Below are 5,661 nucleotides of genomic sequence, written 5' to 3'. Positions count from 1 at the left end.
CGAGTGTTTGATTGAGTTACTTGAAATGGATTGAGAAGTGACAATTCTCATTGAATTATGTTCCTTCTTCCTTTGTCACCTACTAAAACTAGCAAGGTGTAAAGTAATCAAAATGTAGCATGCAAGGGAGGTGAAGCACATGTGTCGTTGTACTTCTAGATAAAATATTGAACCTATGGGATTCCTGAAATGCTTCCAAAATGGGTGTCATGCAAAACTTAAGATTTTCCAACAAACGGACAAGCGTGCCAAAAACCCTCTTGTTTGGAAATACAAATCCAAATCCACTCTGCTATATACAAATGTTGGAATTGTATGAACCATTATTAAATAATGTTACACCATAGGCATAATTTTGCATCATCTCTGAAACTTCGTTGAATATTTGGCCATTACACACATTTCTTTGCTAGTAGTTAAGCTGGAGATTCTTGTACACCAAAGAAAGTTAGTCAGTTTTGTCTACATCCATCCTGTTAACAAATTTGTAATGTTTACATATTGCCTCCCCAAATGGAAAAAAATCAATTATGTCAAATTTCATAGCATCTCCATAATTGAATTCATGACTAAGACCTATATGATAGGATCGAGGGAAACTAATGACAAATTCACTAGGTTTTTTCACAATTTGAAAATAGGAACCCCATGTTTAGATAACATTTGGTGGGAACATGGGGAGGTAGGAGAGGTGGGGTTTATATTCAACCCCGAAGGAGAAATAGTGATAAAATTTTCATGGGGATTAGGATGGACTACAATCAATCAAGTGGAGGCTCTTTCACTATGGCATGGTCTTTGAATAAAAATGACTTATGGGATTCAACAACTTGCAGTATTTGGAGATTCTCTGATAACAATACAAAAATTCTGTCATTCTAAGAATCTTTTTGGGAAAGACCAATTCCTACTTGTTGAAAGAATTCAAATGCAGATGGAAAAATATGAAATTATTAGTCTTTTCCATGTAAAAAGGGGAACAATGAATTTTCTAACGAATAAGCAAATAAGGGAACAACCTTAGAAGAGGATATCCTCCCCCTAAGTGAAGACACCACCTCATTGTGCTATGTTCCATGATGTCATTGTCATCAATCAAAGAATCAATGTCTATTAAATTGGTGAGAAAGTGGCTAGCTTGGAGCCTAAGGGAAATAATTCATGTATTATTCCTTGAATCCAAGATTAGATAGCTGATAAGTGCGTCCTGCGAGAAGTTGCATCAGTATGAGGTCTACATATGGGGAGATTATAGGTTAAAAAACATGCTGGAGGACAGGTGGGGAATTGGAATTCCCCTTATTGATACATCATCATTAGTATTAATCATCAACACCATCTTCATAATCACTCCAGTATGATCAAAGTTGGATGTAGGGAAAATGATATATTTAAGGGATTTGGTGGTATTGTGATGCAGCTAATGTTTAGGAGCATTAACTCTGAAGTAATGGTTGTTGGAGCTTCAGGTGTTGGGAATTGATGGTCTAAACTATATAATGACATTGGTTAAAGTTTTAGTGCTTAACAAAATGGATTCCCCAAGTGCAGATAATAAAGAGAATGGAAGGAAGTAATTATTGTTAAGTGCATTGGAGGAAATATCGAGCTCGATCTTGAAGCTTGGAGTGAAATTTACTATGGAAGATGACTTACATTTTACCATGCTAAATTTCTAGCTGGAAGAATTAAGGGAGGACATGGAATGCCTCTAGATTATGGTGACCACATTGGCAAATAAGTTTGACATGTTGAATATTAAGGTGGATGGCATCGAGCTCAAAGTGGAATTGGAAACTATTAGAGTTCTAAAAGAAGTTTATGGACCGTACAATCCCATCCCTCTAGACACTAACGAAGAATAACAAGTTAGCAGCCTCCAAGGACAGTGTATGGGAGATCTTGCTACTCATAAGGAAGAAGCGGTGGAGATTGAACAAGCAGTTGGAGAAAGCATGGACAAGGAAGTTGGAGATCAGGAAATATAGACTAGTTGAATGTTATGTTTTTTTATTGAATACTGTGGATTTTTTTGGCGTATATATAAGATAAATAATGTAATAATCATTGCATGGAAAAGACCAAGTAGAAATAGAATGTTTAGTGAGCATTTTCTAGTTTATGGAAGAAGAAGATCTATTTCTTGATGTGAGTGTTCTGGCATGTTCTCCAACTGATGCAATATAATATAATCATTTCTTATAAAAAACAAAAACATATTTGGAGGGAACATTGTTGTCTTCCCTATAAGAAAATCATACACTTAAGAGCAATTCCTACATTTTCGAAATCATGAGAAACATAGCCAGGATCACCATACCATGTCTTCGGTGCACCACAATGGTGACAATTTAGGCTGTACAAATAGTGATCTTCAACATGACATGCAAACATGCTAAATAACATTCCAGCGCATAGCATGGGATCAATAATGTCAATAATAGGAGTTTAGAAAGGAACAATATAGAGTTCGGGTGTATTTATAGGTCCTTTAAATTCCATTGGCTCCAAGTAGATCACTTAGTAATTTTGAGAAGGAAGTTCCTTCAATATTACATTGATGTATTTCTAGAAGTTATTTCACGCCAAAATTCCCACTACGTAAAATTGCTAAGCAAGTTTGCATCGGTTGAAAACTTGTGATAAATTGCCTTATTTTCCATCCTCTCACATTCATAGAAGGCATAGTTTATTCCACTCATAGAGGAGGTTATTTTATCCTTAGTATCCTAGTTTTAAAATCTCAAAGGTTGTAGTTCCCGTGTTGTGAACTTGCAACACAAATTCTTCGTCATCAAAATAAACCCACTTGTGCAAGTACCAAGGCTACTAAGGGAGATAATAACTTGCAAATGCCATATTTTGATGTAGAAGGTGCAATAATTTGGATATATATTGATGGATATTCCAATAGGGAAATACCAATTCCATTTGTTTTGACCTAAAACGGACCCAATTCTTGTGTTTTTCTATAGCCCATGCAAATATTAGAACACTAGATTTAGGGTCTTTGAATGAAAATGCATGAGAGCCCTGGATGAAGGGGTGATCCAAAAATGGATCCTGGATAAACCTCTAAGTCTAAAAGACTTCATGCAAGAGCTAAAAGGTGCCAAATGGCACAAATCCTTGTAAATAAGAGGAAAAATGAAGGTCGTAGGTTGCTCTTAGAAATAGTCTCATTGTAGAGATCTCATTGTTCTAAATCCAACGCAAATTGAATGAGCAAAAATAGACCCCGGATGAAGGAGTTATTATAAAATGAAAATTGCCCAATGTCCTTAAAAAAGGAGGTAATTTCCTTAAATTTTGAACTATATTGAAAATTTTGATTTTAGTATAGGCTCATGGACTAATCCATAGTTGACACATGGTAGGCCAGGATTGGGCCACGTGGCCTTGTTTGATTGAAAAAAGAGAAAATATCGCATCGACGGTTCTGATCGGAGGCATAGCGTGATGAACCAGGGTGATGCGATTGCCGAAATCGGTAGATTGCCATCGGCGAACACCATGGAGCGGCTATATATATATGTGTGTGTGTGTGTGTGTGTGTGTGTCTGTCTGTGATCGCCGATATCGACAGATCGGCGTTGGTGATACCAAAGGGGAAGCCAAAGGGCCATTGCGATATGAGATGTGATAGCCAGACTCGACAGGGCTCTAGGCGATAATGGATATATTTTGAAATCCGTAAAATACCATTTTTCTATGTATTTAGTGTATTACGCTTATTAAGCAAAATACAAAGGGGAAGCGATATGTGATGTAAACCGGACCCAAAAGGGTTCCGAAATGGAAATGGATAACATTTGAAATCCATCAATACCATTTTGTATGTATTTTCGCATGTTTTAATGAATTGTGAAATACAAAGGGACAAAGCCTTGTAACATGTGATAGCGACCTACGAGCGGACACGATAGGAAAATAAAGTGCAATTATGAATATTTAAAGTCCGGGAAGAATAGTGCTTTGCATATTTTTCCGTGTATTGCAACATTCTCTGGGTAAAACACAAAACAACTGTTTTTAATGGATTTCGAGCACCGATGCCCTCATTCGTTATGGAACAGGTGGCCACCTGTCCAAAGGGAATTATGAAATAATTATTGAATGCACGGGAGAGGGATTTGATCTGACCCAAAGCTGGAAGACAGAAAGCCCAAAAGGGAAAATCAACAGACAACATCGATTTGGCTAAAAGCCATGAATGTCAAAGACTGTGGCGGCAGAGTTAATGTTGGTGGCTGAGTTGCTTTTGAAGGGTTGTTGGGTTGTGAATGGGGGCTATTATTGATCCTTGAGGGGTTGTTGCTAAGCAGAAGCCAAAGCAAGAAGTTGAAGCTAAAGGGACAACGCAGAAGCCAAGGGAGTCACCTGGAGTGCAAGTGAAAAGCCCAAAGAGATCTGTAAATAGCCAGAAGGCAGAAAGAAGCCAGAGCAAAGAGTGAGAGAGCTAGAGCTTGAGCCAAAGAGCTGAGAATCAGAGCCAAGAGCCTGAACTAAGAGCCAAAGAGCCAGAGCCAAGAGCCAAAAGCCAGAGCTTCAAGAGCCAGAAGGGATAAAATGGTGTATGAACCCACTGTTTATGTGTAGAACAATAGGAGTTGAGCCAAAGAGCCTTTAAAGGACTTATATCATAATCCTAGAGAGCCTAGTTGAATTAACTAGAGCTCACGGAGACGTAGCCCAAGAGATGTGGGTGAACTCCAAATTAATATTGTTGTTTGTGTGTCTGTTTTTACTACTGCTTTATTTACTGTTATATGCATTTATATGTCAGTTTAAGCACATTGACATATAAGCACAAACAACATATTTTAAAGCAAATAATCAGTTGAAAACAAATACAAGGATACACCTATATTTTCAAGCATTTCTTAATTCCGCATTGGTTAATCATAAAAGACTTGGGAAAATTCAAGCTTTGGAAGTGGGAGAGGTTCTTGTAAGCTAGATAAGAAGGCCAAGAGCCCCATTTTAAGATCAGGTGGTATTAGAGCCTAATATTGATTAACCACACATTTAAGAAGGATGTATCAGAATGCTTGATTGACAAAGCAAATATTGCTTATCTGAAAGGTGTTTGAACAGCAAGAGGCTGATTGTATGCTTGTTTGCAGACTGACTATTTGTTGAGTTTGCAGAGGTGAAGGAAAGCTATTGATAGCTCAGTCCAGGAAGGACAAGAAGGAGAAGGGATGAAGGCATTCTTCTGTCCCAAAGGACCTCAAGGCAATCCAAAGCACAAGAGGTTTGTTGCAGGAGGTTGCTTAAATAATCTCTTTATTTGTCTTGTTGGAGTTTTTTTGTCCATTGGCACAATGAAAACTTCTACAAGTGGGTCCTCAAATTTTGCTATCTTCACAAGATTCTGTGATGAAGACATGAAGCAAGAATTGTCCACCATGATGGGTATGGTGAGAGAAATGTATGAGGATGGAAGGAAGAACATCATGCTTAGAAAGTAGCTAAATTCCATGAAGGAAGAGAAGCAATTGCTTGCTGACAAATTGCAAGAAATGGAGAGGCAACTTCATATTGAAAATATGAACCTGAAAAGGATGCATGAGTTGGAAACACAACTCTTTGTTGCCCAAGAAGCGTTAGTAAAGTACCAGCTTGAAGAAGAGGTAAACCATTCTAGTTTGTCTTCAA

Source organism: Pinus tabuliformis, chromosome 9, assembly GCF_031772625.1.
Source record: "Pinus tabuliformis cultivar Carrire ecotype Pingquan chromosome 9, CPIR1, whole genome shotgun sequence".
NCBI classification, from domain to species: Eukaryota; Viridiplantae; Streptophyta; class Pinopsida; order Pinales; family Pinaceae; genus Pinus; species Pinus tabuliformis.
The sequence above is the reverse complement of the archived record's forward strand: the minus strand, read 5'-3'. Positions refer to the sequence as shown.